Raw genomic sequence first — 27038 nt, forward strand, 5'->3', positions numbered from 1 at the left:
TGAGCTAAAGAGAAAAATATCTGAAATTAATAATGTAAGATAGGAAGTTATTGACAAAGGGTAAAGAATTCGCACCACGAGGTGAAGAGAACTTTTCAACTGCTACTGTAATACCACCCAACACCCACATAACCCTCTCCCCAAAATGACAGATGTCAAAGACAAAGGATTAAAAAAGAGACGACTGGCTTTTCCCTATTGTCACTTACTTTTCTAGGGAAGAATATCTTTCCATCTTTTCTTTGTTTGGAAGGTGCCTTTTCATTCTATTATAAATTCACAGGGCAGGGACCGACTTTAAATCTTTATTTTGTAGAGTGCTTTTAAAAGTTGATCACATTATTCAAATATTCAAAAAGATTAAAAAAAAAATCTTGCTGACCCAAGCCAGACAGTTCAAAGACAGACAGAAGGAAAGTTTAAGGAGCTGAAGTTTTACATGGTAGTGTCCTCTTACCAACCAAAAAAGCAAGTTGAACATTGAGCAGAGAATTAAAGACTATTCAACCTTGTGTGATACCTCCCAAATAAAATGTGTGGGAAATTTTTCAGGAAAAAAAAATGCTTTTTTTCGCTTCATACACTTTAACCTCCTTACTCAGAAACCTGTCTAGAAAAAAAAAAGTAAAACCTATGCATTCTGGAAGCAAAATGGGGGAAAAGATAAGTCAGATAAAGAACCGTGGTTGGCAACATATTTAACAGCCTAAAAATATATGAAAGCAAATGCCAAAGCAATACATTCACATTGCAGGTTCGTGTAATTATATCTTGCCGACTAAATGAGTTTTATTAACTGAATGAAGAGCCGAGCATTTCACTTTTTGTCACACCATAATTTTCTTAGATATTAATCGATTGTGACCACATTTACTCCAGAACTGAATAGACCACAGTGCAAGTTTAGTTTTAGCATGTGGTTGACTCTGCCATGTTGAAATAATGATCTTTTGTAATTGCTAATGATTTCAGTGAAATTTAGCACATTCAGAGTTACAGGGATACTATTGCACAGAATGAGGTCTGTCATTAGAGTCACAATTGAGTTCCCATCAAAAAATTCCTGAGATGTTAAAATAGGGACAGTGCTCGCAATCTTGTGGCTCTTTAAACGATTTTACTCTCCTGCTTTTCCTGGGAGGTTACAGTTAAGTGTTTTCCTCTCTATTTGTTCCCAGGAAGCCTTTTGCTAATCTTCATTCATGTACTGGCCACTTTTTTTTTTTTTTTTTTTTTTTTTGGTGATCTTTGGTTCTTAAAAGGTTCTTATTGCATTTCCCAATTTTAAACCACATTTGGACAGTCACTTTTTCCCCTACTCCCATAATACTTAGCTGATGCTGCTAGTACAGCACTTGTCATACTGGATTATAGGTAGTTGGCACAGTGGCTGTCGCCTGCATTAGACTATGAATTCCCTGAAGGCAGTAACCACCATTTCATTTTTGCATCGTTAGCACCTGTCACAGTCCCTGGCATTTAGGCGGTGCTCAATAAGTGTTTGGTGATTGAATCAAATAGACACAATGCAGTGTGTTGATGTTTAATGCATTTGTTGGCTCACATGACACCAGTTGTTCCTTATTATATTATACTTAAGTCCTCATGAAAAGGAGTTTTTAAACCAGAAAGGCATAATCACGTTTGAGTTGAAATAATTTAGTTCTTTAGCTTAGTTATCCTTCAAAAGTTGTTTGCCGTCCAATAGCTTATTGATTTTAAATATTTTCCTTCTGAAGAGCAGGATTTCAAAAAGATTTCTAATTTTTTAAGACAGACTTTTACATTGCCAAGGAAACGGCAAGACCCCATAATAGGTGAGACCAATCTTTCACCTGATAAGTGAATTCCTACTACATTATGATTCATTCTATTTAAGCCACTAATTTTAAATCGGAAAAGGAACTGAACAAATGTTTTTAAGAATCCCAACTGTTGAAAAGTTCTGCAATATAATCTAAAATAAATACACCAACTTAAATTTTCCTTATAAAAAGGAAGCTGGTTGGTTTAAAAACTATCTTCAGAATAAATATTTATGGAGCAGAATGACGACTTATCCACAGCATTGGCGTACATTTTCTTAGTTAATGTTTGATGAAGTACTTCCATTTACAATTCATCAGTGAATGAAAAGAAGAGTTTCATTAACTATTTTTGAAAGATAATGAGGCCATGATCCCTTTCCAGATGTTTCACTCGTCAAATAATTGTGATCTTTCTTCCAAATCTCCCTGTTGCTTGGTTCCTATTTTCTTGTTTATTGAGCAGTGCTTTATGAAGATGAAGAGAGGTACTGATTTATAAAGATGAAGAGAAGTAGAAATGCCAGACAGACGATGAAGACTGGGAAACGAAGGCATAATTTTACCTTCCCCAAATTGGAGGCTCTTGAAGTTTTATTACTAAAGGATAATTATCTCAGATGTGGAAAGAGAAAAAAAAATTTTTTTCTTGCTTTTCGTTTAGAAGCATAGGGACACTTCCGACTCTTTCTCCACAAAAGGGACTCAAGAATATGGCTCTTTGCAGAATTCCCTTAGGGGTTAAAAAAAAAGAGACTTGGATTTTTGCTTGAGAGCAGACTAATCTATTTTCTAGCATTCTGAAGTGCAGGGAAAAGAAATAGGTCCCAAAACACACAGTGAAATTAGGGATACACTGCAAAAGTTACGTGAATATAACAATAGGTAAGTTAGTGGTCACAATCAATATAACACCACCAATAATAATAGTAAAGCTAACATTTACTGAGTGTGTACTACGTACCAAGTACTGTTGTAAACACTGCATGTAATAGTTCAGTTATTCCCCTACAATGACCATATGTGCTAGGTAGTGGTATTAGCACCATTTTACAGATCGAAAGTGGAGGCAGGAAAATTTAGGTAACTTGTTCAAGCTCACACAGCTAGTATGGGATGGAGTGGGAGAGAAACTGAAGCAGCTGGTCTCCATGGTGATTGCCATTATGCTACGTGAAAGCGAACACAGGATGATATGAGAACTTTGAGCAATTTGTTTTGCATCTTGGTACTGCCCATGTTTTCCTTAATTGCTCCCCAAACCATCATTTCAATTTTATCCACCTTGACTATGTTGGTTGTAGTATGACAGAAGGCCAAGGAAAGTGATAATCAGCAACACCTATAGAATATATAACAAAAACTAACAGAAAGGGTTTGCATCCCTTTAAGCATCGTTAATATTCTTTCTATTTCAACCATCCTGTTTGCATTTAGAAATTAATGAAAATGTTTCACAGCTATTAAGAAGAGTTTAACTGGGGTAAAAGTTGCCCCACAGGAGGAATAGAGAAATACCCATTCTCCAGCTGTTGTAAGGGGTGGTTACTGAAGGCTCACAGCTGCCTTTATCTTCTGAGAAGGAAGCTGCCTTGCTTGGAATGTACCCCCATGGGGGCAGCCAGCAGCCAATGATTAACTGATATATGTGGAGTATAAAAGGTGGATTGAAGGATGGATTGAACTCTGGTGCTCCAGAGGATGAGGTTCTCACAGTTTTCAGCTGAGCACACATCCTTACTTGGCTTTTTCCCTTGCCCTCCTTTTTCTCCTCCCGTTGACTTCTCCTAAGAGCACTACCTCAATAAATCCCTTTTATAAGAATCTTTTTCTTCAATTTTGCTTTTAGAGAACTGAAGCCAAGATGGATTGTATTAGAACAGTCCCAGGAGGCAGAGTCTAAGACGGAATCCTGGAGGAAGATGGCAGTGAGTCCTCTGTGTCGCTGGTGGTAGGTACAATATTGTCAGTCCCTGACATTCTGTAGTAGTGTGATTAAGATCAGAGGTCAGCAAACTATAATCTTTGGGCTAAACACAGCTCACTGCTTTTTGTAAATAAAGTTTTATTGGAACACATTCATTAGTATTGTATTGTATCATTAGTATATGTATTGTCAGATAGAGCTGAGTTTTGAGACAGACACTATGGGGCCTGTAAAACCTAAAATATTTATTAGCAGTTCCTTTTTAGAAAAATCTTGCTAACTCCAGGCTAAAATTTTCATCCATGGTGGTAAGTTGGATTGAGATAGAGGTAGAAGGGAAAGCTGTAGTTAGTTTAAGGTCTTTGTTTTGTGAGGTATAAAGAAATTGAAACTGTAAGGACTGTGCATTTGGGTGACTGTGAGTACCATTCATGCACTGAAGAGAGAAAAAGACATGCTATTTGTTATTACTACTGTGTAACAAATTAGCACAAATTTAACAGCTTAAAACAACACACCCTGATTATTTCCCTGTTTCTGTGGGTCAGGAGTTGAGGGATGGCTTACTGGGTCCTCTGCTATAGGGTCTTTTAGAAGGCTAAATAACACGATCAATGTGTTATTTGGGGCACAGTCTCACCTGAAGGCTTGACTGGGAAAACATCTACTGGCAAGCTCCTGTGATTATTGACAAGATTCATTTCCTTGTGAGCTGTTGGCTGAAGGCCATCCTTAGTTCCTTGCACATGGGCCTCTCTAATATGTCCTATTAATTCATCAAAGCCATCAAGAGAGGGATTTTGCTAGCAAGAAGAAAGTGACAATCTTATGTAGCCTAATCAAGGAAGTGACATCCCATCACCTTTGCCATATTCTGTTGGCTAAAAGCAAATCTGAAGGCCAGGCTATACTCAAGGGAGTAGATTATACAATGGCGTAAATTCCAGGAGACAGGGCTCATTGGGAGGCATCTAAGAGTCTATCTGCCATATGGGCTCAGATCTGTTATTCAGACTTTAAAGCAAACTGTGGGAATCAGAAAGATTCAGTAGAAGCATTTAAAGAGACAAGTCTTTTAGGCCAAAGTCAGAGCCCTGAAAGAAAAGGAGTATCATCTTGAAGTTTGAGATAAGGGTATTTGGGTCATTGAAAACCCTAAATCTATATGTTCTTCTGAACACTTTTGGTCTGTCTCAGTGGCTAGTAAGATCTTTCTGTCTTGTTGGAAAAGAGATCCTCTGTGTTGAAGGCTATAATGAAGTCTCAGATGAGGCAGGCTCCTTACCAAGCAATCTTCAGGGTCTGTCTGTACTTTCCATCGCAGGGTTGCATGTCAACATCTCTCGACTAGGAAAGTAATGACCTACTAAAGGAGGAGAGGAGCTATATACCAAGGAAGTGCCAGGCATTGGCTGACATGTATGCCTAGGAGGGGACTCAGAAGGAGCTGGATCAACATGGGCAGAATATAAGCGTATGAACTGTTCACAGATATGGGGTTACTGTGTTGTGACACAGATAGCAAGGTCCTGGATGATATGTCTAATATAAGACTGGGATAGCTCTTGGTTTTTTGGAAAAAGTGATGGTTCACATGAAACAAATTACAGATCCCAGCACTGTAGTAGTAATAGATAGTGGAGGAAGGAAAAAACAGATAAGAAATAGAGATGGAAAATGGGTCCATTAAGTAAGACTGAAAAATCCATATTTGACTATGTTCCTCAGGAGGGCTTGCAGAACAGTCTGTTTATTAACATGGTGAAGAATCTGCTGATGAAGGGGATTCCAACACTAGAAAAATATAGTTCTTTTTAGACCAGGGATAGTTGGAGATGATGTTATAGGACTGGAGTCCGTTGAATAGCAATGGGGATGGTAGGTTCCAGATTACAGGGCAACACTGACTATCAGAAGCAAAGTGGGTGCAATCACCACAAAGGGAAGCAAGGCTGGAATGGCTGTCCTCTGGGTGAGGGTGGAGGATGTTCCAAAGTACCTGTGCAAATGGTTACCTTATGAAAGAGAGATGAGCAGACAATCAGGGTATTATTTGTATATATAATCAAGAGAGTTAAAAAAAATAGATGAGCAAAAGGCTGAAGATCAGGCCACTGAATGAAAATCTTAATCTCTTGCTCTGTCTTCAGACCTGAGCCAATTCTCAGACCTAGAACCCACTGACTGAAGGAAAGTCTGGGTCCCATGTGAAAGGAACTGCAACATTATGGGAAGTATGACTCCCTAGTCCTTCCCCCAAAGGACAAGAGCTATTTACTCAGGACACTGTACACTAGGGGAAAAGGGATATCCAGATCTGTCTGGGACTATCAGATAGATACAGGTATGAGCACCTAATGGATCCCTGTTAAAGTGGGGATATATAAATTTTGGGAAATAAATAGAGTCCTGACCCAGGTTCATTTCATGGTGGGTCTATTGGATCTACATGCTCACCAGTGGTCATTTACCTAGTCCTTGAATGTATAATTGAATGGATCTATTAGAAGGTGGTAGAATTGTACCATTGTTTTCTCAGTCGGCTATTGCATTAGCAAAAGCCATGTGGAAGTCCTTGAAACTAACTTCCTTGCCAAGTTAGTAAATCAAAATCAATGATTACATCCTAAGGAAAATTGCACAGATTAGTGCCATTCTCACAGATTTAAAGAATGCAGGGATGAGGATCCCCATGCTTCCTCCATGTTATTCAACAGTCTAGATGATACACAAACTAGATGGATCATGGCAGATGACAGTGGAATACTGCCAAGTTAACCAAGTTGTAGTTTCAATTGCAGCTGCCCTGTGGTATGTGATATATGCACTAGGGTAAATCAACTGGATATAAGGTATGTGGGTATTGTTCTGGCAAATATGTTATTTTCAATACCCATCAGGAGGGAGGATCAGAAGTTGCATTCATATGGATGAGCAACAGCAGTCTTGGGTCGTCTTAGTGTTTTTTAATTCTCCAGCTTAGTAAAAATATATAGTCTTCAGGGACTGGAACTATCTGGACATTCTGCATAACATCATGTGTGTGCACTATATGTATAACATCATGTTAATTGGACCAAGGGACTCACGTTATGGCAAAGGGAGTATGGCAGTGGACACATGAGCCTAAGGTTCATTGGCCCTATTCTACTCTGGTACACTAAGGGACCAACATAGAGATGATCTCCTTTGAGGATGAGTACCATCTTTCAGGGTTTTGTATACACTTTACTTTTTTTTATTTGAGAGAGAGAGAGAGAGAGAGTATGAGCTAGCGAGAGTAGGACAGAGAGAGAGAGAGAGAGAGAGAGAGCGAGCAAGAGAATCCCAAGCAGGCTCCATGCTCACCACAGAGCCCAATGAGGGTCTCGATCCCACAACACTGGGATCATGAACTGAGCTGAAATCAAGAGTCAGATACTCAATGGACTGAGCCACACAGGTGCCCTAGGTTTTGTATACACTTCAAACCAGTAGATATTATACAGTGCTCTATCCCCGATATGTATGTACTATATGAGTCCAGGAATCAAAGGGTATATATAAAATGAACCCACTCACTATCACTTCCAGTGAGCCATCTCTGCAACTTTGTTCTTAGGTCTTAGGTCCCAGTGGAGGGAAACTCCCACCAGGGGATAGAGCAAGAGTCTCAGTAAACATAAAGCTATTGCCATATTACTTTGGGCTCTTTGTGCCAGTAGACTAGCTGGCACCACAAAAAATGTTACTATATTGGCAGAGAAACTGACCTGATTATGATGAGGAGGCATCAGTGAGGCCGCATATCAGAGGCAAGCAGCAATGTGTTTGTCACTCAGGTGATCTGTTGGGATGTATTTTGGTGTTCCCATACTTTGTTTAACTGTAGTAGGCAAGTACAGCAACAACAACCTGATCAGAGCACAGTAAGCTGGAGCTCAGATACCTAGAGCTGATGACTTGGTTTACCTTTAAAGGCAATCTATGTAGACCTGCAGAAGCACCAGCCCATAAGGAGGAGTATCGAGAAAGGGGATGGAGGAGGACGATGATGATTACGTCATAGCCTTGGAACAAACTGCAGTAGGGGAAGCGAAGCCTCTGCTACCTCTTCTTTTCTGCATCAGCCCAGAAAATGTGGCCAACCAGAATCTTGAAGCAGCTGTGCCTGGAAGCAGCAAACTTGATATAAGAAACAAGTGGGTCTGGGCAGCCTGAGGGATGGAGTGCAGGGCGGTTGTTGGTGTCTCTCCCATCCACTAGTGGCTGTGTTTGGCTGCTAACAGCTCATGGCTGTACTCTTGACGAAGCTTTGCCCTCAGTGGAACATTTCCAACTCAGCCGAGAGTTACCCTTCCTGGGAATGAGAGGCATTAACCTTGTGGTACAACTTATGTTCCAGAGTCCTCCAAGGGACCAGACCGAGCTAGTTTTCAGCAGAGACCACATCTTTCTTGGCTAAGTGCTTTTATACTATTCTCCTGTTCCTCTTCTGGAAGCACTCCCCTAATAAATCATTTTCAGAAAAATTTCAATCTCAAGCCCTATTTCTAGGAATTCTGACTTAGGATACTATCTTCTACTATTAAGTATACTGGAAAAATCTTTTATTCACCCATATCATTGTGACCCAAATTTGATAGGATGCACTTGGAAAGTTGTATAGATTGAGGTTGCCACCTCCTAAGATCTCTCCTTAATTTATTACCATAGCAGAGGCTCTTACTCATTTTGAATGCTCAACTTTACTATAACTGATGACCATTATTCTATTCTTGTTACTTTCCAAGACTTCAGTACTGATGTCGACTATCTTTTCAGATACAATTCTGATCATGTTACTCCCCTGATTAAACATTTTGGTGACTCTCCACTGTTTCCTGGATAAAGTCTCAACCCTTTAGCATGGCATAAAGTTTTGTTTATTGGGCTGCAATTTTGAGCTGAATTCCAGTAGACTCTTCCCCCACTCTACAGCCTATACACCATGTGCTGCAGTCAGACCGAACAACTTTTTATTCCCTGAATTAGGCATGCTCTGGTTTGAATCCATGCTATGCCTTCTGCCTGGGATGGCTCTTCTCACCTCTTTTGCTTGTGAGTACCTGCTTCTTTTTTGACACAGATTGTTTATCAACTTTTCTGTGAAGCTGTTATTGACCAACTTCTGGACTTTTTTCCAAACTTCAGGAAGAGTTAAGAACTCTTTTCTTTGTGCTCTTATGTCATTAAGTACTCACCTGTGCTATGATGTTTGTCTTATTTTTTGTGATTGTTTATTAACATGTCTTCTCCCCCAAACATAAATTAAAAAGGACCATATAATTTGTTTTTGTATCAGTAATAGTGATCACATTGCCTATCATAGTTCTCTCTCTCTCTCTCTCTCTCTAGATATGTATATATGTCTGTCTGTCTATCTATCTATCTATCTATCTATCTATCTATAAATTGATGAAGAACTTGGCATGTTCTTAGACAGCTCCTCAGTCTGACAGGCTGGTCAGTTCTATTCTAGTTCTTGCCTTCAACCATTTTCCTCTTGTTGGAGACTTAAACACTGAAGAGAGTCTTTGGACAACTGTCTGTTCACTTAAGCCAAATGACAGACCGACCTTTAGTCCAGTATCACATGAGTTTATGTAAATTTACCTGCTATGAATTCACATCAGTTCATATTCCCTGTGATTTGCAGCAAAACAGGGGCTAAGAAATAAGCTTTCAAGTAGCGATAGCAAGCCTGAAATTTAGCTCAGTGACATAAATGCAATCCTATGTTTGATCTCTCCTTCAGGGTGGTAACAAGCAAAGGAGAGCTGAGAGAAAACTGCTTTACCAGTGTAACCCCTTACCCCCTTCATAACTTCTCTACATTGTAGTCACTCTGGAGGCCAGTTTGTTGGGTGAGTGTTTCTGATTCATCTAGATTTCCATATAAGAAGGAAATGGTGTGTTCTAAGTTTTCAGATTTTTCTAAAAACATTTATTTATGTTTGTGAGGGGCTGGCTTGTGGATCCAGCCCTAGGAAGTTCAAATAAGTATACTTAAGAAAATCCCCAGTATACTATTAGAAATTGCATTAGTGATCTCGGAATAAACCAGAAGGTAAAAATGATAATAAAAGGCTCTGCTTTATGGGAAACTCGATGGTTAATGTGGCATAAAACCTGGTTATAAGAATCTGACCCGATAATATTCATTCTTTTCCTACAGCCACATTTCTCAGCCTCAGCCGCTCCAGCTGCCTCTGACTTCAAAAGAAACTGAGTGAAGAGGGAGGGCACACAATAGAAGAAGTGGTCTGATTATCCCCCTCTGTTTGGAAATGAGTAAAGATCATAGATATGTTTTCTTCTTTCTGTGCTTTGGACTATGTAATGTCAATTACCTCAAGCAAAACCCCCTGCCTAAGATAATGCACAGATTTGGATTATACCAAAATTGCATAAAATTGGAAACAAGATATTAATAATAATCCATAATAGTGTGACAAAGTGGAATACATGTTTACTTTTATTGGCTTTAGCTGAGACAAAAAAAGTAAATTGGTTTAGAGATTTAAATTTATATTTATTACACCCTGACCTTTTTTGCTCTTCTCTCACCACTTTTATATTACGAATGAGGTGATTAAAGAGACTGCTTCTCTTTTGTTCCATTATGGCACATCTTTTGCCCCTTTAAATGTCTTTGTATGTTTGTGAGTGTGTGTGTGTGTGTGTGTGTGTGTGTGTGTGTACTGATTATTTTAACCAATGTTTGAAAATGAAGTTGGCGTGCTAGAGGTCAAGTGAGTGAGTTAGCCTGAGCTGGTAATTAAAAGACCATGTATGAAGTATTAACCAGAAGCCACTCTTGGACTTTCCATTCTCAACTCAAAATGAAACGGCAAGCATAATAATCCCATATCACCTGTGAAAATGATGTCAGGAAATGTTTTCTCAGAGTCAGCTACTGGTCAAGACTTACAAGTTAAACACAATAATGCAGGATCAAGATTCTGGAAAGGCCAAAAGTTCGAACAGGAGACCTTTAGCCTCTCTGCCTGCAATGCATAATAATACTTCCTGTTTGTTTGATAGGTGCTTACCATTCCCTGAAAACAAAAGCATTTATAACTTTTATGTTAGGAACTAAGTGTGTGCTCTGGTCCCATTCTTCCTGTTTAGGATTCCTTTCCACAGAAGTGAATTAATATAATTTGAACTACTAAATGAAAATAACAAACAACAACAAAATCCCCATCGACTAAAAGCTGTCTTATTAAGCTTCCAGAATATTTGGGATCATCCAAACTATAAGAGAGTTATATATAATTATGAATGAGTTTCATCAAGGTTGGCTTGCTGTTTAAATGTCTTCAATAAAGACTCTGTTTCTTTACAAGAGTCTAGATAGACCATACGGTTCTGTATTAGCCAATCAAACCTTATAGCAATAACAATAGTTGGGGATTTGACCTAAAAAGTGCTTCAATTTGAGCTATTTCTGCTCACAAATAGAGAAGATTTCAGGTAAGTAATGTGAAGTAATGTTCGTTACTAAAAGAGTTTAGAAATATATAAAATATAAAGGAGGCTTTTTAAGGAATTGAATGATTTAGTAAGCCCCAAGCTTTAGTGGTTTGTCATTTTTTTAGCCAGTTTTTAGGTTTGACTGACCAATGCCCCAAGAAAGCAGAGCAAAAACTTGAATGCAAACCTTTCAACCAGGTGACTCTATAGTTTATAAGTGGCAGTGAATGACATTTCCTCAGGAAAATCTTGGAAATTACCAGTGTTGCACATTTTATTAATCCATGTTTAACCTGAAGCCTAGAAACTAGCACCCCTTTCTTCCTGTCTTCAAAATTTCTATTACCAACTGTACTATGTTGAAGTTTATATGACAGGCTGTTTCAACACTTTTGTTTAGTTAAATGGAAGTGCATCACTTTTAAAGAAAAGCCCTATTGCCAAAAAATATAAACAGCCCTAACTTTGATTAATATAAATATTTAAAAACCAGAACATTCTGCTACATCTTGCAAAAACAATTCTGATGTTGCTGATGGGAAAGAAAAAGTGCTTTCATGCATTAGACGAATCCAACAAAATACAGCTGCAGAACAAAATTTTAAGTAAATATGAATTGTTTGCCTTTTCACAGGGCTATGGTATTTACCTAAATGGAGTTATTTTAGAACCTTTTATGTTTTATTGGTAAAAATGAAAGGTTTTTGTTTTTGTTTTTACAATTTTAGTTCTGAAGTATTTGATTTAAATTTGAAAGAGCTCTAATTAAAAAACACCACTAAAATGATTCCTCCCGCCCAGTTCAGGGTTTTGCTAATAAACCACCGGACAAGAGATGTGTGAAATGAATAGATGAAGAAAAACGTTGACAGCAAAAGCAGGGTCTGGGGGGTGAAGTTAGTTTATTAGGCCCCGTTTGTCACGAATGGGCCTGCTGCACATATAAAAGCAAATCCCTCTACCTTAGAAGATTAATTCTGAAGGAGGCACTCTTGGGTCAAAGTATACATAAGCGTGTGCCTAATCTCAGAGAAATCAGGCTATTTTCTCACAGCAATTAAGCAGAGGTCTGGGGTTTCACCCACAGTGTATTTAAACACAGGATACAATTAAACCCCAAAGTATTAATATCTTTGCTCTGCAAAATTGCCCAGGAAATAGATTTTGCTCTCTTTCAAATGAAAAGCAAGGCAAATGAAGAGAATAACTTGATTCTTAGCTAAGTTGCTGGAAATAAGAGTGTCGTATTTTCTTCTAATTGCCAATGTCTTATGTACATAAAGACGGTTCTTACTCTACAATAGGGCAAGCGTTATAAGCTTTCTAGTTTCCTTTAGTCTGAATAACGAACCTTAGAAGTTTGCATGAAAATATATTGTTTTAAACTGTGATTAAATTTCTTATTTAGCGTATGTTAAAAACCAACTTCTTATAAAAATCTAAGAGCTCATTGTTTACCACCAACAAAATGTCACAACTAGGGAGCTTTGCAACCTATGTAAAGAGTAAAAAAAGTAAATGTAATTCTAAAGCAATCAAGTGTTCAAAGGGATTGCTTTCTGCAGAGATTTTTCTTGAAGTTTTTTTTATTCATATACTCATCTCAGGGCAAGAGCTGATCTTCTAGAGAAAAGTATTGCCAGTTTAAAACACTGCTTCGAAAATGCTAACTATAAAAACAACAAAATAACTTTTATTTCTTGTGCATCAGTTCCCTGAAGGCAAAGATTTTAATAGTACAAAAGCTATATTAAATAAACCACTACCTTTGTTCAGCTGTTGAAAAAAAAAAAAAAAAACCTCTGGTATTAAACAAATTTTACCCATATTATAATTATTGTTACTTCTCTTTTGTCTGCTTATGAGATTAATATTCCATTTCATTGCCAAACCCCATTCTCTTTGTCTTTTCTGAGGAAGGGTAGGGGAGGGAGGTTGCTCTTAGAATAGGAAAGGATAGAAATAGTTTTTCATTCGTGTAAGAGTTTCTAGCAAGACAGTTATTGGTATAGGACACAGTGAGAAATCTTATAATCCATGGCATATAGGCATGTTCTTAGAAATTAATAAAACGGAAAGAATGAAGCAAAATAGAATGAGTCAGGTGTGGAATGGGGTGTGTGTGTGTGTGTGTGTGTGTGTGTGTGTGTGTACTAACATATTTTCCCACTTAATACTTCTTTGTTACTTTTAAGAGGAGATGAGTACTTAAGGTAAAGTGCAGAAGGCAATGTTTCCTTGAAACCACATGATAAATAGCTTAGGCACTTTTTTGATGTGTGCTGGGCTCTGTGAGAAGGCATGCAATCTGAATTTTACGAAGGATTGTTTTAATAGGACCAATGACTTTAATAGTACTTCTTGCTGACATCACTGGCAAATTGGTCTACTCTGTAACCTTTAAAAGTGCAGCATATCCCAAAATGAGTTACTTATTAAACAAATGTTCTCTCTCTTTTTTTTTGAGTGCAACTGACCTTTAAATGATTATTTCTCAGCACTTGCAACAAAGAGAATCTCGCCTATCACCTTTACACTTTTGACGCTACGGTGAGTAGATCCATAACCTTTTCACAACACTTACCGTGCCACACAACATGGGATTACAAACGCTAATGAGCACCTTTTCTTTCAAGGAGAAGTCCTATTACTTTATTAAATTGTTGCAGTACACAGAAGCCATGGAAAAGTATAACAATAAATCGTTATTTTGATCAATCTGCAACCATTTTGGAAAAGATAACTCCAAAGCACCAAAGAGTAATTGGCTGCTGATAACAGTTTCTACTGACGATTTCTCTGTTCAGCTTCGGAGGGGTGTGGGTATGGGGGAAGGGGATGAGCGATTTAAGTAGTTGTATTTGATTAAAACATTGTCTTTAGGTTCAGGCACTTATACAATTTTTGCAGGCAATTTGAACTAAACTTACAGACAACTAGCATAGTCCCCCTTTCACTAACTAGAAGGAAAAGCTTTGCAACTTCAGAAGTATCTATGGATGGTATAGATGATATAGATATAGATATAGATGATATAGATATAGATATAGATATAGATATAGATATAGATATAGATATAGATATAGATATAGATGATATAGATATCCTGCAGTGTTAGGGATTTTAAGACTATGCTATCCTCAGAAACAGGCACTTTTGTAAAGATGTAATGGGTGCAATGAAGTTATGGTTTTCTTTACTTAAATAGAGATCACATATTCGGAAGAATTGATGTTTTCTGGGATCTCTTTACTAATGCAAGGAGTTCCATGTCACTTTAAGTCCCAATGGTCTTTCCTTGAGCAAATCACCTATTTATCCTTTTGTAAAACTACTGAATCTGATAACAGTTTCATTAATCTAAACATATTCCCCTCTTAAAAAGAAAAGCAATATTCCAATACTGAAAAAAAATCTGAGAAAAAGTTTTTTTATCTGAAGGATTCGAATCCTCGAACAAGCTAGTATATCCATACTTTATTTACCTATATTTTACCTGAATAGTAAGGCACAGGTAGTAACTTATGTTCACAAATAAGCTCTTTTTTTCTTGCAAAGCTGACCTTATTTATAAAAATACTGTTTTAAAAAGATGTTGGAGTCTTACGATTTTTAAATATCAGCCTCCATGGAATAAAAAGGCATTTTCACAAGGGTATTCTCTCTCCCTCCTCTTTCCCCACATTGCCTACAAAGTGAGCATATTGGGATGAATTACAGAGAAGTATGAGAAAATTTTTCCTAAATAATGAAAAAGAACTGTTCTTGAAATAACATTCACTTACGGTTTTCTTTTCGGCTCTGACTTGGTAGTATTTCGTAAAGCATGAGGGGCGCAGCCACAAGCCTTCATCAGAGAAATCAAAGTTAATGTCCTTTGGAAACATTGGGCTCTGAAAAAAAAATAATAGCAGAAATAGGACTTATTTGGTCCCCCCAGTTTAATTTACGAGAAGGCAAATCAGTTATGTTATTGGCATGTAATCACAAAGAAAAATACACAGACCGAAGACTAAACCGACTCATTGTCAGGGCTTCCAGGATCTTATTCATTAATTATGGTGGCTGCCAACAGACAACAGAGGAAAATCAACAATGCTGGATAAAATAATCATCAAGGGCTTCTATGTCTGTAAACTATTTAAATTCTTGAAATTGAATATTTATGATGAGTGATGCTTCTTTAATGTATACCATATTGCCATCAGTTCTCAGCTCTGACTGCATTCAGAAAGCCCAGACGCACCGTCTTTTTTTTCACACCCACCTTTTCACTTGGCTTTGTCCCGGCCCCCTCTGCTAACACCCTTCCGTTAGAAACCTGGACGCCGGGAGTCACTTGCTGTTTCTCAAGTGCCTGCTCATTTTGTGATACCCCTCTCATCCTTAACAATGGTGCGGTTCAATATCCTATCCGCCTGTTCACAGGCGGCTCCCGTGTGAAATGATCGTGAAGTTTCTTTTGCACCCATCAATGCGAGGCAAACCAGAGTGGGCTTCCCTCCTTGGGGTTAGTGAACCCAAGTTGTCTGTGAGCACAGACAGCACTATGGCCCCAGATGTGACTGGTTAACTGTACAAGCAGGGAGGATAAATCCACATAACAATACTTCATTCACCAAGGAAATCTGCAATGGATTACAGCTTCTCTATGGTTAAGTCTGGTCTTAATTTACTGCTTTTATTCAGTTTTCAACCACAAACGAGCCCCTTATGAGGCATTCACTATGCAGAATTGACAACTCTTTTTATCTACTTGAAAAATATTTTTGGATAATAATTTATGGTTACAAAATATGTTAAGCAGTTTCAATAGTTATATTATATTCTTTCAATGCTTAATGATGCAGTATCCCCTGTAAAAATGGAATGCCAGGAAATCTGGTAATTTTACATACAGTATTTATCACAACAGAGCAATTTGGCCATATAGAAACACAAATTTAAAAAAAAACCCTGCATATTTCATAGGAAGTCTTTTAAAGACATTTTTAAGCTCTTAAATTGTATCTCAGGAGAAAATCAGGGTTCAGAACAGTGTCTAAAGGCCCTATATATATGGCTAAAAAATTATTTTGGCAAGCTCTGTATTTTATTTATGGATTATTATGTTTAAAATAGCATATTTTGAACACCCTTCAGAAGGAAAAAAAAAGCTGCAGCTCTCTCTGAGGACACAAGAGAGAGTTCATTTGCTATTTATATTTTATACATGAAACCAAAATGTGTGGGTAGGTTTGTACTTTTTCACCATCAAACGTATTCTCTTAATTTATATTCTGAATTAATGCCACCTTTTAAAAAAATCCATCTGAAGGTGCTCATTATTATTGGGCATAGAATGTTTTTCAAGGACTGATTGCCAGTCTCTGAAACCACTCTGGAAACCCCAAACAGGCCCCAAATCATCATATCCCTTTAATAAGTGGCAAGTGCCAGTAACAGAGTTTGTCAGTTAGGAGCACATCTCCTAATATTGCCAACCAGTGACTTTAGAACTGCAAACGGGACCGACACAGATAGGAAGGTATTTTATAAATGGAGACAATGGAAACGATGTGAAGGATGTTCTCTGGGATGATAGCGTTCCTTTTCCATCGCTTTGGATCAATTTAAACCGCAGGTACACAAAGCTTTGCAACTTCCCTTTTGGCAGTATTTGAGCACTCTCAGACTCATTGATACTAAGGGACTCTTCCCATGGCAGAATGAACTCCCTGTAGATAAACAAAGGAAAACATTCAACTGAGGTACTCGCTGTGTTTTCCTCATTAGTGGCTACACTGTCTTGAGCTTGGGGAAAAGCATCCTTGGCATTAACAGGAAAGGACATTGCTTTTACAAGGAAGAAAACTTTATGGTTTTCTAAAACATCTCTCCTCAAGTGCCATATGTAAATCATATTTAAAAAAAAAAAACAGAATTGTATGTGCTTCAGGGGGTAAAACTACATAAACGTGCAATAGAAAATAATGAACTGTATCACTTTGGTTAGTTAAGCAATTATTGCTTCTTTATAGACCCAAATGCAGTTTGGTTTTCATCATAAAAATGGGGGGGGGGGGTTGGTTTTGTTTATTGTTGGTGGTGGTTTGTGATTTTGCTCGAATGTTATCATTCTTGTTATTTTAGAACGCGGCATATTCAGCCTTTAATATGGTAGCTGGGTTTCACTGCTTTCATAGATGTTCTGGATGAAGGTGTAAAATAAAAGGTTAGAGAAGTGATAAATTAGACAATAGAAGCGTCGGATTCAAATGGCACTTACTATAATTCCAAAATCATATATTAGAATAGTTTCATTAACAATATTATAGCTACTTCCTGCTGTTTATCTCAAACATATTAACATATAGATAAGAACACATTCTGTAACAGAATATAGAGCTTTGGATTTATGACAAACAACAGCAATGACCTAGCCTCATTAATCTGGGCAAAAATAGTTTCTGATCACCAACCATGGGTCAACAAGCACCAGATTCCGAGGAAGACTTTGGGGCATTCCCACCGATCTACTTAGTACGCAGACCCATAATGTTCCTGCACCCTTTACATTATACCCTGTGTACCCGGATGCTAGTGGCCTTTCTCCTTCCTCTTCCTGCCAAGTATTATATGTGAAGTTAGAGTGGGAGGGTCATTTAACAATGAATTTCCCCATTGTATAACCATTACGAAGCTATCCAGGCTAAATAACTTGTTGTTTTTTAAGTCATTGTGCAATTTCAAGGTTTTAATGGTCCTTAAAATATAATACCGTGTGTCATTTATTTCCTGAAGTAAAAGCTAGTGCCAGCCTTTGGAATTCATGTAAAACAAGTGGTTCAATATAGTTTGAGGAGAGAATGAAAACTTGATAAGCAATTAATCTACCCTGAATGCCTTCCTCATGGTTTGTGCCTTTTCTTACTGATTTTTTTAAAAATCCAGATGTATTCAAAAGAAAATCAAATAAAATATACATCTAGATCTTTCTATAGTGCATTTGTTAGAATGAAACCCACACACAGGGAGGCAGGAAAGATTGAACATTTAAATAATTCAAAAATAAAGGTGTTTCTGGTTGAGTAGTAGAAACTTGAATTTTTTTTCCCCCTGTGCCTGGAGCTATGGGAGAAGGGAAAGATTTGAAATGGGAAACTGCATACATAAGCATAGAGAAGGGACTAATTTCCTAACAGGATAATCCTGCAAGTGACACCTGGTTGGGGAAAAGAACTTCTCCGAGTCTGGCTGCTAATTTGCAGAGGCCCAGGCTTAAGAGTTAAGGCAGGCCAGAGACTTTGAGACTCAAGACTCAACTAGAAAACAGAGCTGAGTCTGGTTGATGTGTCTGCCAGCCAGTGTATTCCCAAGGAGCATGCATGGTGAGACTACAGAGACTTGTCAGTAAAGTCGTATTGCCTGAGATGTTGTATAGGCTGAGGAGACCCTTGTCAGGACCGTGTGTAGCAAACAGATTGAAGACCCAGGAATCCAAGAGGAGGAGGGAATGCATCTCAGTGGTTAGCGGGGCCAAGAGAATGGCACAAATTCATGCAGGGTATCAATAGTTGAGGGCTGCAGGTGAAAAGATAATGACTTCTCCAACTCAGTAGAGAGTATGGTTTGCTCCCTTGGCAGCGTGGTACAGGGAAAAAATAGCAAATCCAAAGATATAGAGATCAATGAAAGGCTGAAGAGTTGCCTGAACAAAATTAACAGGGACAGTAATAAAGTCAGAGAGCTTGCTTTTGAGTGAATGCCACAAGTGTCTAGGAGCTTCGCAAGGTAGCATACTTCAGAAGATATTCCTTGTAGGGAAATGATAACCATGCTTGAAGGGACAAGGACGGGATCCAACAGGATGGTGTGTATGTGTAGGACTGAGACTGAGACCATGCCTCTCTATCTCTTAGTGAGGAAGTACCTGGAGGCTAAAGAACTCTATAATACCATACTTATTGCGTAAGTATGACGATCACCTATGTATCCATATTACATACATCCCTATACCTAAATTAACTGCCTGGTAAAACATATAGGCTTCACCCAAATTTTTGAGTTAATCACGAACAAGAGTACTGGTTGCCAAAGTCCCGAGGTATAGAACACTTATTCGGGCACCAGGTAGAAACACCTGCAATGTGGGTGTGCTGGACTAAGCATTCCATCATATTTTTGGCCCCTAGCGAAGACCAGCCTGGATGGAATCTGCACACATTCTGTAACCCGGATGAGTACTACATGCCTATCATCTGAATGGGGTTAGTCTCTGATTGGAGTATTGCCAAGTAACCCAATTTTAGAATAGCACAAATTTTAATTATATGTTTCATTTAGCTGACACCTGTCCTTGGAGGCTGTCATTAAAATCTAACAAGCTATGATGTGGGAACTATTATTATCTATGATTTATAGAGAGGCAAAAATAAATAAGGAGAGAAATAAGGAAAGGCTGGGAGGTTTCGAGAAGCAGTAGAATTTAAAAGGCTAGAGATTCCACTGGTGAAAAAGAGCATCGTATCAACTCCCTTGAAAATTTATAGAAAATGAAAACCCAGATCACTGAATTTCTCATGTTTGAGGCATGATTTCACTAAATATCCACCTCATCCATCATTTCACGTTGTGGATATAGTACACCACTCTTTCCCTGGGTAAATTGGGGGAAAAAGTACATTTTAAGTAAAATGGTCGAAACTGAGAAGGCATCAGTTTTAAAAATAAGTTCTACCAATTGTAGCATCCCATACCATTTGTCTTGCACACCTAGTCTGCTCAGGAGGAAAATGTGGTGAGGGAAGGGTTGGGGTACAGATGAAACAAGAGACATAATATGCTGATAATCATAGAATTTGGACAGTGAGTACATGGGGGTTTGTTATACTATTCTCACTTTCGTGTAAATTTTGGAATTTTCCATAATAAAAATTTAAAAGAAATTCAGCTTAGAGAGGCATTTAGATACTTGCACACATTTATTTGGGAAAATTAATTCATTTTATACCCTGAAATTTGAGCGTAAACAGAAGAACAGAACATCTTATATTAATTATATTACTGTACTTATGTTAATGATCCCACGGTAACTCTACTATTCTCCTAAGAGTGGAGAACCAAAGCTCCGTATACATTTTTCTACTCTCTGCATTCACAACCAATCTTTTTATAACAGCCCTGGGTTTCTAGACTGAATGCCAAATATGCTTCCCGTTTAGATCAAATTTAGCTTTAACTAAAATAATTAGCCCTTGGTCCTAATTCTAATGGAAATGTAAGACTCTTAATATTCAGTAATGGTAGCACTATTAGATACTGCTGCTAACAGTGATTTATATGAAATAATTAGCACACTGTTTCTGTTGTAGATACATGCAGAATTTGTCCTAAACCAAAGGCAAAACAATAATAAAAACTACTGCCTTTTAACCTTTCCATGAATTTAAATAAAAAACGAGCGCTGGGATTGCACATTAATAAGGCCTGTTAAGCTTGGAAGAATATTTTACATTCATCTGTAGTTCATCAGACAGGTTCATGACCTCAGAGGAACTGCTGTAGCTCCTGCAGGTCTTAAACCGGCATGGGAGAAGACACGAAATACTATTTTATGATTAGAAAATTCTACTAGAATTGACAGAAACAAGGAAACACACTCCAATATTGAGTATATGCTCTGAAATGAGCACATAGAAAAATAAAGATATTGAATGGATTGACTTTTATTCCTCCAGGCACCTTAAAAAGAAGCAACTAAAAAGACCTTTGAACATAATGCCGTAGTTTTATTCTTAATGCAGGAATTGTTAAGGGCCAGCCCCTACTGTGTGTGTGTCTGGAGGTACACGCGAAGGGGGATCACCGTCTTGTTTCCCAGTTTTCTAAGTTATATGATAATCACACACAAAAAATCATGTTTCTCATTAAAACTTTTTTTTGAATTCTCACCAAGTACATGTTTGAAAGTATCCTAGCGTTCGTTTATCCTGCCTTCCCTCGAATTTCCTGTTGAACGAACCGCGTTGTGTGAAAGCCATTGTCATTCGGCTACCACTAATAGCAGAGGCCCCACTAGAAGCAGTGGGGTTCGTGCAGTTGCATCCTCATCACTCAGCCTGAGAAAATTCCATCCACCGAGCTGATTCATGCTACTTCTTTGGATCTGCTACTGGCAGCACAATAAGGGATGAATGAAATAAGCACTCGGCAGCTGAATGCCCTTAAAGACCACTTGGGAACTTTATTTGGTGCCAGATAAAGTGACCTGCCAGTGTCAGCTGCGGGAAGCATATTGTACTGGGCTCTGCAGTCTGTCCCAGTTGCCTATTCATTTCTGAGGAAATTTTCAGGTATTGAATTTTAATCCATGATGCCCAATTATAATTTGGGACCCTTTTACATTAGAGACTGGGCTTCACCCCATTTGGCAATTAAGTCAGAGCTGCCTAATACATGATTTTAATTTCCGGAAAGCAGGTGCTTCCTTTGGTCAGTTACCAATCTCAGATTTTCCTTCATTCTTTAGCTCAAACTATTTTGATTTTCATACCCCCTGACCCCCCTTCTAGAAGTATTCACTGCATGTTAGATGATTTTCCTACTTAAGCCTGTAGGGATTCCCATAGGCTTCTTTTAAAAGTGTTTATGACTTTTTCAAAAATTCATTTTGTAGGTATCCATTTGATCTCCATTTTATAATAACTTGTTATATTGCCTTTTAAAGTAATCTGAATAAAGGTTTGTTTACATTGCCTAACACTTGCAGTTATGAAGCAAGACTCCCCAGAAATAAATATTGTCTGCATTAACTTTCTTTGTCTTCTATTTTTACCAATGTAGTTAAAGGCTTCCCTAACAATTCAAAAATGATTTTTATTTGAGTTGTTACAACTACGTGTCTTCTCCAAACAATGATTTATTGTTCAAAATAAATTTTTGAGAGAGCACCTTAAAATGGGAACAACTCACATATCCAGTGCCAGATTTGGAGGCAAATGCTCTATAAGTCAAATCCTATCCAAGAAGAAGTTCCCGACCCTCCACACACATACATGAAGATGGTGCAGTCTTATCTTCCAAAACTACTTTGTGCAAGATAGAGGTAGTACCAATAGAGCCGCAGAGAGGAGATTGGGAAGCCAGATATCGGTTTGTGCTGATAATGACAGCATTTTTATCCCTTCCGTTGCTATGAATGAGCTGCCTACTTCGCTACTTGCTTTGCCACATACGAATTATAAACTACTGTTGAACTATTGTTGCTGTGGCGGCAATCATAGGGTTAAATTTAACCCTTTGGTGGCCATAGATGGACCTGTCATTGGTAAGGGAAGTGAGTAAAACAAAACAAAGAAAAACAACAGAGTGGGAAAAGAAAGAAAAGAGGCAAAGTAAGAAGGAGAGAGAAAGTTGGAAGAAAGGAAAGAAAAAGGGGACTTAAGATGCGGACACAGTTGAGTGCTACCCTTGGTTGGCTTAATCTGCTCATCTTTTGGCTGTCCTCTGCAGGCTGAGAGCACAAATGCCTCCTACCTACAGGGACTCCCTTGAATACTGTTGCATAATTAGCTGAGGATTAGCAAAATTGATAGTCTTTAATGGGACCATGAGCAAATGTTTCTTTTTTTTTTTTAATTTTTTTTTAACGTTTTTTTTTTTTTTTCTTTTAGAGACAGAGGGAGACAGAGCATGAACGGGGGAGGGGCAGAGAGAGAGGGAGACACAGAATCAGAAGCAGGCTCCAGGCTCTGAGCCATCAGCCCAGAGCCCGATGCGGGGCTCGAACTCACGGACCGCGAGATCGTGACCTGAGCCGAAGTCGGACGTTTAACTGACTGAGCCACCCAGGCGCCCCAGATGTTTCTTTTAAAAAGAGACAAGCACCCAAATACTGGATCTGAAAGATGCAAAATTAGAGAGATTTGCAAAAGCACTCAGTTACCTAACAAAAGTATTCATTTAATATTTCTCTTAAGGAATTAGCTCTCCCAGAATGTAATAAATGTGATTGGATTAAGACATGTGAAATGGTATGTGGTAGTGTTTCTCAAACTATGTTCTAAGAAACGTTAATGCCATGCTGGATACTAAGTGATGCTTCCTTAAAAAAAGCATGCCCTCATCAAATACATTTCAAGACACTAAACCATATTTGCTCTCTGAGTGGGTCACAATGCTTATTGCCGTATTATAGGCACTGAGAATTCCTGCAGTGCAGGGGCAGGGGGCGACCCATTTATGTTGAATGCAGCATTTTACAAAAACAAATTGGCTATGAAACTTTTTTTCTCCTTAAAACACTTAATGGTTTGCACTTTCTGGAACACCATTACAAAGCAGTTCATTCCAGGAACCGTATTGCTTTGTTGTTGTTGCTTTTGTTTTGAAGAGTAAAACTAGCTGAATTACAGGGTTAGTATTGACTTTGGGACGAAAATATTAAAGTTGAATACATCTGTTTAATGTGCAATTCATTAAGGTGGATATGAACCTTATACCTTATGCCATTGTTCTTACCATGCCTGTTTACTTTTCTGTATTCAGCCTCTAACCATATTAGGGCAGGACCCATGTTTTGTTTTCCACTGTATCTCTAAGAACTTGCGTAGTGCTTGGTACAGTGTTCGTATTCAATACATAATTTGTTTGAATAAATAAATGAACACTGTAGTAGACATCTTTTTAAGTTATAGATGTAACCATAGTAGAATGTGGGTTTTAAAACAATAATTTGGGCCTCAAAGTAAAAATAATAGAAGTAAAAGTCAGAATAACTAAATTTCCCTGGTCTTTAATAGCTTTGTCAGAGGCCAATAAATTCCTCACCAATTACTCTATTGTCTGATAGATAGCTTCATTGCTCCTGTTAGCCGGTCTGTTTGGAGTCAATGTTCATTCTGTTCTATAATTTTCCAATTTGTTTTTAAGTCTTTATATCTTCAATTATATTCCAATAGCCATTTCTTACCTGCCCTTTACTTTTTGTTGAATGAATTCTTAAAAGCAAACTAATACTGAACATCATATATCACAATGTGCTCTCAGAAACTTACTGAAGAGATAAGAAAAGGCAGTGAAGGCCTGGGGGTGAGGCGTGTGTGGTATAGAAGGGGTAAAAGACATAAGATGTTTAATTCATTCAACAAATATTTACTGAGTGCCTATTCTATGCTGGGCACAGTGTATAGTCTAGACAATTCAAAGTCAGACAAAAATATGAAATATTCATCAGACAGATATCACCAGAATTAAGAATTTTCAAAATTTCATCACCCCCCCAAGTCAGTTTATATTCTAGAATGACTTGATATTTTTAGAGCAATGATTTCATGTGCAAATTGTTTGTCTTATCTATTTTGTTCTGTTTTTACAGCGGTTCACCTTTTCTATCTTGACAATGCCAACTTGCCTGAAATTGTACAATATTTTATGGGCCAGGACAAACCACTTAATATGATTCTGTCGCATAAAATTTAAAGTCCTTTTAGTTACCTTCAATCAAAGTAGTAACCGTTCAAAAGTCTACTTCAAGAATGGTGTTGACCAATGGTTGGTAAACTATGTCCTGTGGGCCAAATATGTCCTATCAGACATGTTTATAAGTAAAGTCTTATTGGAACACAGCTACACTTACTCACTTACATATTGTCTATGACTGCTGTTCTTTTGTTCAGTATTAAGTATAGACATGAAAAGCTGGGATGTCTAAATTTTATGTCTAAGTTTTTACATTCTGTGCCGGGATTATAGGGTTTGTCTCCAGAAGTATTATACTTCCGGAGTATATATTGTAGGCAGGCTCCAAGCTGATCTATTTCCTGATATCCATTTTCTTGTGTTCCCATCCTACACAGAATAGGGCTGACTTGTATAATCAATAGGACATTGTGGAAATTATGGAGTGTGACGTGACTTATGAGTCTGGGTCATAAAAGGCATTGTGATTTCTGTCTTGTTCTGAAAGAACCAGCTATTATGTCTAGGGGACACTCAAGTAGCTCCCAGAAAAGTCCATGTGACAAGGAACTGAGCTATCTGCCAACAGCTGATGAGGAACGGAGGCAATCCATGAACATCCAGTGAGTGAGCCATCTTAGAAGCATACCCTCAAGTTGCAGTAAAACCTTTTGATGATGGCAGCTCCTGCTGACATCTCCACCACAACCTCCTAAGAGACCTGGAGCTGGAACCACTCAGGTGAGTCAGTCTTGAATTCCTGACCCTCAGAACTATGAGATAATAAATGTTTACTGTTTTAAAGCCACTAATTTTTGGGTAATTCATTATACAGCAATAGATAACTAACATGATGTAAGAGAACGTGGGCTCTGATGTCACACAACTTGTGTTTGAAACCTGGATCTACCACTTGCTAAGATGCATGACTTTGGGCAGATTATTAACTCTAGTACTTAGTCTTCTTCTCTAGAAAAATGGGAATATTATTGCCCACATTTCACAGAATTGTTGTGAAGAATTCAAGGAAGTAATGAGTGAAAAGATTGTTACATAAATGTTAGTGATTGTTGCATAAATGTTAGTAGTTATTTTCTTTTCATTATTGTCAGAATGGACTCCCAACTATCCACCTAAAGATTCTTCAAACCTCTTTTGTTTTTTTGGCAACTAAGTGAATACATAGAAGTTTGAAGGACTTTTATCCCATGTACTAGAATTCATACAACTTAGAATACCTCAACTGAATGTGGGGGGTCAGTAGAGCAAGTAATTAAGAGAAAAGGCTATCGTCAATATATTGGAAAACAAGACATATATTAGTACTGCATAATATTTCATATAAAAATAATAGAAGGTGAAGAACACGCTGCTACCCAAGAAAACAGGTAAAATTATATAGCCTAACCCCAGCCACACATTTTCAAAAACAAAATGACAAATGTAATTTTTGGCCTTATTTGCTAAAGCCTAAACTACACATATTGGTTTTTGGTAAAAAATAAAAGATAAATAGCCAAGTACTATGATGCTTTGCAGGTTGCTTGAGTTATCTAACCCTTCTTTAATCCAAGGGATTATTGAACAAAACCGATGTTCATTCAAAAACACTTATGAAATCTGTTGTGGATTACCAATATCATCAGTTAAACCTGTTTCAAATTTATTGCTTTCATTCAGGTTAAATAATAAAAGGGTCCATTTGTCCCACCACATGTATATACACGAATTCAGCTTTCATCATTCCCTACAAGTTTAATCCAGTGATTTATGTTTTTTAACGCATGTTCAAGGAATCTGTTGAAGAAACTCATCCAGACAGACAGAAGAGTTAGATGGGATTAATAGGGTGTATGCAGGATTTAAAACTGGTTGATTCAGTTCAGAGTAAGTTAAAAAGAGAAAAAGAATATAACACTGTAACCCTCCTTGAGGTTCTAATCATTTTAATGACTTTAGCAAAAAAAAAAAAAAAATACAGAACAAAACAAAACAAAAAAAAAACAGGCTAAGGTCAAGAAAGTTCAGAGACAAGGATCCCTGTTTCTAGCAATACATTACATGAAGAAGTCATTGCTTCAGCTGTTCCTTTTTTTCTAACAGTGAGAAACACTGCTATATTTTTCTTAGAAAAAGTCTGCCTTCTATATAAGGCATCATATTAATGATTAAATCTGAGGTTTCAGAATTCTTGATTTCCTTGGTGAAACCATTGTATTTCACGTAACACCGCAACCAACAGCAAAAACTAGGAAAAAATCGGGCGTGCTGACTTTATTTTTAAATGTTTATAGCCAGGCAATGTATTACTTTTGAGATCCTCAGATAGCAACTGCTCAAATACAAAAAAATACTATGACTTAATCTCA

General features: G+C 37.7%; 1 protein-coding gene and 1 long non-coding RNA gene across 9 annotated transcripts in view; one reads left to right on the forward strand and one right to left on the reverse strand.

The window, feature by feature from the left end:
- Positions 1 to 27038, reverse strand: part of ADGRL2 (adhesion G protein-coupled receptor L2) — a 625339-nt gene that overhangs the window by 361212 nt on the left and 237089 nt on the right. For all 8 annotated transcript variants that reach the window (XM_060625624.3, XM_060625633.3, XM_060625635.3 and 5 more), the window contains exon 4: positions 15015 to 15122. The gene's annotated coding sequence lies outside the window, so the exon portion shown is untranslated. The remainder of the gene's footprint in view (positions 1 to 15014; positions 15123 to 27038) is intronic.
- The window catches only part of LOC132673195 (uncharacterized), a 29442-nt gene continuing 27586 nt past the window's right edge, over positions 25183 to 27038 (forward strand). The window contains exon 1 of the long non-coding RNA XR_009607909.3: positions 25183 to 25410. This is a non-coding gene — a long non-coding RNA (uncharacterized LOC132673195). The remainder of the gene's footprint in view (positions 25411 to 27038) is intronic.

This window comes from Panthera onca, chromosome C1 (genome assembly GCF_046562875.1).
Source record: "Panthera onca isolate mPanOnc1 chromosome C1, mPanOnc1 haplotype 2, whole genome shotgun sequence".
NCBI classification, from domain to species: Eukaryota; Metazoa; Chordata; class Mammalia; order Carnivora; family Felidae; genus Panthera; species Panthera onca.